Raw genomic sequence first — 7,671 nt, 5'->3', positions numbered from 1 at the left:
TTGCATACCTGGAATCTCAGTTACCAGGGAAGCTGAGACTGGACATTCAGAAGTTTGAGGTCAGCCTAGGCAACTTAGTGAGATGCTCTGTCCAAATGAAAAATAGAAAGGACTAGGGATATAGCTCAGCGCTAGAGTGGCCCTACGTTCGATTCCCAGTGTTGCAGTGAAATAAATAAATTCATGAATGAATGAATAAATGAATGAATGAATGAATTGTTTTGCTTTTATTTTCCCACACATTTTTGGTAGAAATGAAATCACTGCACAGATAATTGTGCACTTCATACTGTATATGATAGACACACACATGACATTTTCCTGTGAGTTCCTGTAGCTCCAATTCAGATTCTTTAATAACTGAAAGGAATTCCAATGTGATTATTGATACACCATGGTCATGGGAGCAAACCAGCTGTGCTTAAATTCTAGCTTTGCCACTGTGGAAAATGAAATAGTAAACGACCATACAGACATCTCACTTGTGCCCTGGCCACAAGCAGCCCTCTCATGCTTGGTGCTATTGAGAGTTGGGGCCAGGCACTTTTTTGGTGGGGGGACCTTTATGCTGGGGCTCTGCAGGCCGTTCAGCAGCATCCCTGACCCTACCCTCTAGGAATCAGGGCCGCATATCCCTCCTGTTGTATGCACTGCCAAGGGTCTCTGATCCGGGCAGGGTGCAGCTGGTTTCCCTGGATAGCCAGTGCCAGTGCGCTCGCGGCTGGTTACTCCACTCTACCCCTCAGGTCCCTACCTCTGAGACGGGAGCAGAAATGCTGTCCTCCTCTGACTGTGGCCACACAGAGCATTCAGTGCTTACCCACCACATTTCTCAACACACATGACACATTCAACACAGGTTGACGTTTGCTGCCTCGACCACTGCTCCTGCTACACGGTCTGTGATACGTATTCATAGATACGTTCTTCATTCCTATATATTTGCTTGCTTTGTTTTTCTCTTTATTGTGAACAATGTGACCCAAGCATCCTTTCTTTCATATCCTGGAAAATTCACTCATATCTTGCTTGTCCAGAAGATTCTAGGGTAGAGATCGAGCTGGGTTTTTATGCACGGCATGGTTCACAATATTTCTTTTTCTAAAAGTGGAAATGCTGTCCAGTGAAGGCAGAGAAGAGGTAAAACACTTTTGGGAGACACAGAAGGCAACCTGATAATCTGAGAACTGATAACTTGAATAATCTTCAAACTTGGAAATGATGGTCCATGAATACTGTAACTTATGAACACATTGGACAATGACGATATAATTCTGTAACAATACAACTAATTAAATGTGTATTTTTCCTTATTTTACCTGCCACTTGGATTAAGTGGCACTGTAGGCAGAAGGGGCTGCAGGGCATTATGGGACATGACTGGCTGAACTACTGGGAAGATGGAAGAAGGCCTGGCTCTTGTAGAGCAGGGGCTGGGAATTGGGGGTGAAGTCACAAAGAGTGTGTGTGACTGAGGTCGCATAGTTCTGCGAGGTCACTCTCCTCGCCCCACACACCAGGCCTCCAGCTGGACCAACAAAGGAGCCCCAAGAAAGGAGGCTGGCAGGAAGCTAATGGATGCTACAGGAGGCCATAAGGAATCCATCTACTGGTTTTCTGTGGCTACACAGTTTTCCAAAACCTACTGACTTGTGGACAAATGGTACCATTGTAAGTGTCCCCCGGACATTGTGCAGGACCTTGCCCAATGCAGGGCAATACCTTTGTTCTGCCTTGAGAATCACTGCCCTCTGCACTCCTATCAGGAACAATTGTTGTTACTGTTTTGCTCTAAAATGTCCCATGGAAGTCTCATGTGCTTGGACCTTGATTGGGTCATGGGGTAGGGGCTCTACTTCTCAAAGGCTCAGTCCATGGATGAGTTCACAGCTGAGGGGGTGCTAGGAGATGGGCCCTGGATGGAGCAGGGGCATTGGTAGTATGATCTGGGAGGGTGCAGGCTTACCCCTGGTTCTGCCCTCTCTGCTTCTCATCTGCCACAGAATAAAGAGCTGACTTCTCCCAGGCCCTTGCACCATGCCCTTTCTTCTTTACTGTCAGGTGACTTTGGACTAAACCCACTGAAATGGTCAGATAAAATGTGGCACGTCTCCCAGAAACATTAGGACACATGGGTGATGTTACCCTGCTAAATTCCAGGTGAGAGAAAGCCAACTAAGTTAGTCTGCTCTCAGTCAACGCTGTCCCCACTTAGGACATCTGGCAATGTCAGAAGACAGCTTTTCACACTTCATGGGCTGTGTCGAACCAGCCTCTAGTGGTTGGGGGTCAAGGATACTGGGAAACAACCGCGGTGCAGAGGACAGCCCCGACTACAAAAGAATGATCCAGCCAACGTGTCAGCAGCACTAAATTGAGAAACCCTGGCCTAAGCCAAACCCGGAAGCACACAAAGAACACACAATTTACTGGAAGCGTTCTGGAATTATTACTAGAATCTGAGAAGTTGAATGTATCTCCATCAATGAGTATTTTTCTGTTTTCGTTTCTTATCCATGATCGTTGGCAGCAGGCATAGATCATGGACATTCTCCAGTTCAGATACACGGGTCACACACATCTCCAATTCCCAGTCTCCTGGGAAAGGGTTGGATAGGTCTAGCTTGGGTCAGAGTGTAGCCTAGGGCATGCAGCTGTGCCAAAAAGCAGGACCATGTGAAAGACACGTGGCACACAGAGGACATTCCATAGGCTTGTCCTGCATGAGTTGAGGGCCAGGCTGCTGCTGGCTTCTCTGAGGGCTGGGCTGCTGTCTTGTAGATGGGGTGGAAACCAAGAACAGACACAAACCAATTCACCTGCAAGGTTAGCAGATGCTAAGTTCCTCCCTGCCTACTGCCCCTTTTTATTGGTTTAAATGGCAGGATCCTAGAGAGAATCTTACTCATTAAGTAACACTGGTAACACTGTCATCCTGTCAATGTTCAATTGACAAGGAATAGATTGGGAGAAAATACTTGCAATTCTTTAGTAAAAGTTTGCTTTGGATGACAATAGGGAGTCTGGTGCACTTAAATCATTTAGATTTTCTTGAAAATGGAACAGTGTTTAGAGACCAAACATATTAACGTTTTATGCAAGAATGCCACTCATTTATACTAATTCTATGGAAAACTAAAACCATTATGATGAAATGTTATGGCTTATATCTAGACAGCTCCACAAAGCCTTGTGGGCTCATAGGTGGGGCTTTACACAGCTGGCTGGATCTAGGGTGTGTGATACTGGGATTCCAGGCCTGTAGCACTAAACTAGTTCACTGATTGGAATTAGCATAGTTCTGGGTGTGGGTGATAGAATTCAAAAGGCTTCTAGCCTGGATGGGATAAAAGGGAAATGTAGGCTTGCTTCAGTGCTGCTTCTGTTGCTTCCCTGGCTTTTGGCTGCCACACCATGTGTAAGACCGAGGGCCTTACCAAACGCTCCAAGGAGCTGACTGCAGCGAAGAACACCCGGGAAGGAACACACCGGACAAGTTGGAAAGTAAAACAGACCTTTATTAGTCTGGCCAGACGGCACTCCCAAAGCAAAGTAGCTTAGAGAGGCAACTGGCTCAGAGTCCGAGGCTGTTCTTATAGGGGGTTGAGGGGGAAGTTATCATATAGAATTAAAGAAAAGGGGACAAAGTTAGTGGTCGACTGTCACGTATTGATGGTCAGCAGACATTTGCAGCTTGTTCTATAGATTGTGGTGTCCGGAACATCAGTTCCAGGCAAACAAGGAGTTGAGTAGTTTACTTTGGGACTTTAGGTCTGTTACAGATTTTTATCTAGTGGCCCAAAACTAACAAGCATCTTTATCCATTAACTCACATTCAATCACAGTTGGGGCTAGGAGGTTTTATGATTACAGAGTTATGCAGTCCCACACACGAGCAGTTTCTCTTCTGTGATGCTGCCCTGCTACGGCACCCTGCCTCGGAGCCAGCCGAGTATGAACTGAAACCTCTACTGTGAGCTGAAAGAAGAGAGAGAGCGAGGAGAGACAGAGAGACAGACAGAGAGACAGAGACAGAGAGGAAAGAAAAAAAGATGAAAAAATGAGAATGTCTTCAAACTGTTGCAGAGTCTTTAAAAACTTGAGTAAACCTTACTATTATCTGTCTGTAACTTGCCAGGCTGGTTAAGGTCAAGCTGTGTGTAGTCAGAAAAGTCAAAGGCACAGGATGTATCTGTTAGTCATTAAGCCAAGAAAGCTGCCTAACAAAACCCCCCAAAATCTCAGCACTATGCAGTGCCAAGTGTTTACTTACCTCTTGAGTTTGCAGATCAGCGGCTGATGCAGACAGGGCTCTGGCCCACATGCCCCTCACCTGCCTCCTAGGAGCGCCAGTCTGGCCTGGCCATGTCCCTGGAGGGCACCAGAGCGCGAGCCCGGTCAGAGAGCTCTTGTCCTGGCTGTGGTCATTTCACACCTGCTAACCTTCCATGGCCAAAGCACAGCACAGGGCCGAACCCAGTCGCAGGGAGCGGATCAGGCTCCCCCTGCTCAGGGAAGCCACTGCGGGGACACAGGGCCAAGAGTGGACGCGGGGAGGAGTGGGATCAGGGCTGTTCTTGGGTGCCACCTGCCACTGCGGTGTCTACTAACACACAGAGGCACTCAGTGCTCCAAAAGCCAGAGCCAACTTGCCTGGTGCAAAGCCACCCCTGTCACTTCCTAGCCGTGTGGCCCTGGGCATGTGAGCCGGCCTCTCTGGGCCCTGTGTCCTCTCCTGTCATAGCAGATGAGCTGCTCTGTGGTGAGCGCGTGACTGAGCTTGGAAGCCAGGTCTGGGGCAGAGAAGTGGCGCGCACGCTGTGATCAGAGTACCTCCTCGTGCCTGCGGGGGACGGGCTCCCGGACCACAGTGGATGCTGACGCCCCAGGAAGGGGCATGGAAAACGGAGGGAAACTCCTGTGCCTCTGCTACTACTTCTCATTTAAAGGACAGCAATATTTAATCCAGAAAAAAGGGCAAACGTTTTGCAGGACAATTAAGATCAAATATAATCGTTTGTCACTCACACCCCATACAGGCACACAAACTGAGTTGCTTATAATGATATTATTTCATCCCATTACCATTTAGAAAGGCAGAAGTGTGAATTCAGTCTCACTGAGATGAAGTCAATGGGTCAGCAGGCACGGCCACCGTTTCTCAGAGCTCTGAAACAGAATTTATTTCGTTCTTGTCTAGCTTCTACGGGCTGCCCCTTGCTTGTCCCCTGCAGTGGCCTCTTCCTTGAGCCGCACAGCCAGGACTCATCAAGGTCCCCTCTCCTGCACTGACTTAGACCCTCCGGCTCCCTCTTACAAGCCCCCTTGTGAGGACACTGGGCTCACCAGACACTCCAGGATCGTGCCCCACCTCGGGACCCGGCCTTAATCACATCCACACAGGCGCTGCTGCCCTGTGAGCCCATGGCCACATAAGCTTTCCTCCATCCTCCACCCTTCACTGCCTCCATCTTCCTTTTCCTCCTTCTTTCTCCTTCCACCTCCCCCTTTTCCTTTTCTTTCTTTTAAAAAAGGAAATGGAATTATATCAATCATGTGGCTTTGAAATCTGTCTTTTTACTTAGCAAAATTGGGAGCTCTTTTCTCACTTAGTGGTCAGAGTATTTTTTAGTTGTACAGATACCAAATATTGTACTTAATGCATTTTGTAAATGTATTGTTGGGATGTTTCTTTGTCCCAGACACTGAAGGACCCTGTTAGCAAGACAGACTCACTCCATATTGCTGCTTGACCCACCTGCCTGCCCTTTAGATAAACTCAGAAGGAGGAAGCTTAAAAACCTCCTCCCCTTAGAAAGTCTCTTTAGAAATAACAATTAATCAACTGTTGTTTTACAAATGTTCTAACAGCAGGACGTTCCGCTTCTGTACCTTTTGCTTGCTTTACTAGTTCTATCCCATAGGGGGGCCTAGAAACTGTTGGCCTCAAAGGTGTATAAAACATGTTTGTCTCCCCCGAGTCGGAGCTCGAGTCCGATGCTCGGCTTGGGTCCTGGCCGGTAATAAACTCCTGTGTGGATTTAATATCGGTCTCTGGTTGGTTCTCTCTCGCTGGGTGTAACAACATAATTGCGATTTGTCTTTCTTGGCATGAATTTCTCATGCTGAAATGCCGTAAACAAAGGACTCCCCAGGTATTCTGACTGCGGCGTGCCATTTAGTCCTAAGTACTGACAAGCTGACACCCTTTAGCGCTTTCCGGAGCTGTGTTTCTTACGGAAGCTCCATGTGAAGGACTGTCCCCAACTTTAGCAGGCCAGTTTCTCACAATGACGGTCTCCTTGTCTCCCTTGTCTTCCTCACGTGTGCCATCTTCAAACAAGCCTGATTCCAGACCCAACCAGAATGGGTCATTCCCCCTGAATTAAACGGGATCTGTCCTGATAGATGGGTGTTCAGGGGCCGTCAGACTGAATCACATCCGGTTGCTTATCGTGGTCAGCAAGAAAAACTGGTGTCATGGCGCTGTCGAGCTAGCAGCTCAGAGCTTGGCAGATAGGACTGGGGTAGGGGTTGAATATTGTGACCAGGGAAACCAGAGAAGGACATGGCATGGAGATCCAGACCCTTCATCTACACTGGACCTTCAGGCTGTGTAGACCATGATGCAAGTGGTGGAAAACAGTGAGGATTCTGGGAGGAGCTGTGTCTGTCAGCCCTGCTGGCCCAGGGAGAGGACCAACTTCCTGACAAGCTGCAAGGCCGCTGAAGACAGTCCTACCCGCGAGTGAGGCTCTGTACTTCTGCTATGTATTTCCTTTTTATTGTAAAGTAAACATAGCATAACATTTGCTGTTACACAGCCGATGTGTTTCGCTCCACAGTTTAATGATTTACTTCTCACAAAGCCTACATGCTTTTTGCCCTGCAGTTTAATTATGTGTGTGCTTTTGCCCCTCTTTTTAATTGTTAAGTCCTCATAGAGCCTATGCGCTTTTGTCTCACAGTTTAATCATTCACTCCTGGCCAGGTCCCCCAGAGGGAGGTAGTACAATAATGAGAGATGTGATTTACAAAACTTTTCATAAAATATTGTCTTATTTCATATATACCGAGGAACTATCATGGTGGAAGGAAGATGCTTTGGTAAGACAGCACTATTCTAAACCCGTAATTATTTTGGCAGAGATTTATGCACAGTGAATTGACCCAACACTTAAAATACCACTTCCAATTTATTGGGGATAGTTAAACAAGGTGCTGGCTCAGAAAACTGAACAACTGAGAATCACTCTTGATTCCTCCTCATATTCAGTCAATGAAAACTTCCTTTCATTTATTCCACTGCACAGTTTGTTTTATGTATATGCACCTCACCAGTTCCCCCACGGTCACCTGATGTTAGCAGTTCCCTCCATTCTTCCCTAGAATGTGTTCATGATTTCCTGACTCATCACCCTGCCTCCAAACCCAAATCCTTAGGTTCATCATCCACAATCACACTTCCCCGGTTCTGCCAAAAAGAATATCTTTCATTGTAACTTCAAACCCCTTTGTGCTTCGTCTTTGCCCATCTTCTGTTGTTGTAGATGAGTAATTCATAAAGAATATGAGTTGTTTCAGATCATGGTTCTGGAGACTGAGGACTAAAGTTGAGGGGCCTCACCAGGTGAGGGCCTTCCTGCTGGTGGGGACTGCTGTAGAGTATCT

The 7,671-nt window shown here is 47.2% G+C and overlaps 1 long non-coding RNA gene across 1 annotated transcript; it reads right to left on the bottom strand.

The window, feature by feature from the left end:
• Nucleotides 1-3,497: 3,497 nt before the first annotated feature.
• LOC147828121 (uncharacterized) lies at nt 3,498-5,073 on the bottom strand. The gene is made up of 2 exons (XR_015451236.1): nt 4,274-5,073; nt 3,498-3,978 (listed from the first exon to the last, which is right to left on the bottom strand). It is a non-coding gene; the product is annotated as an uncharacterized LOC147828121 (long non-coding RNA).
• Nucleotides 5,074-7,671: the final 2,598 nt, after the last annotated feature.

Source organism: Heterocephalus glaber, unplaced genomic scaffold (assembly GCF_053883595.1).
Source record: "Heterocephalus glaber isolate CG9 unplaced genomic scaffold, H.glaber_assembly_v1.0 deba00001282, whole genome shotgun sequence".
Taxonomy (NCBI): domain Eukaryota; kingdom Metazoa; phylum Chordata; class Mammalia; order Rodentia; family Bathyergidae; genus Heterocephalus; species Heterocephalus glaber.
The sequence above is the reverse complement of the archived record's forward strand: the minus strand, read 5'-3'. Positions and strand labels throughout refer to the sequence as shown.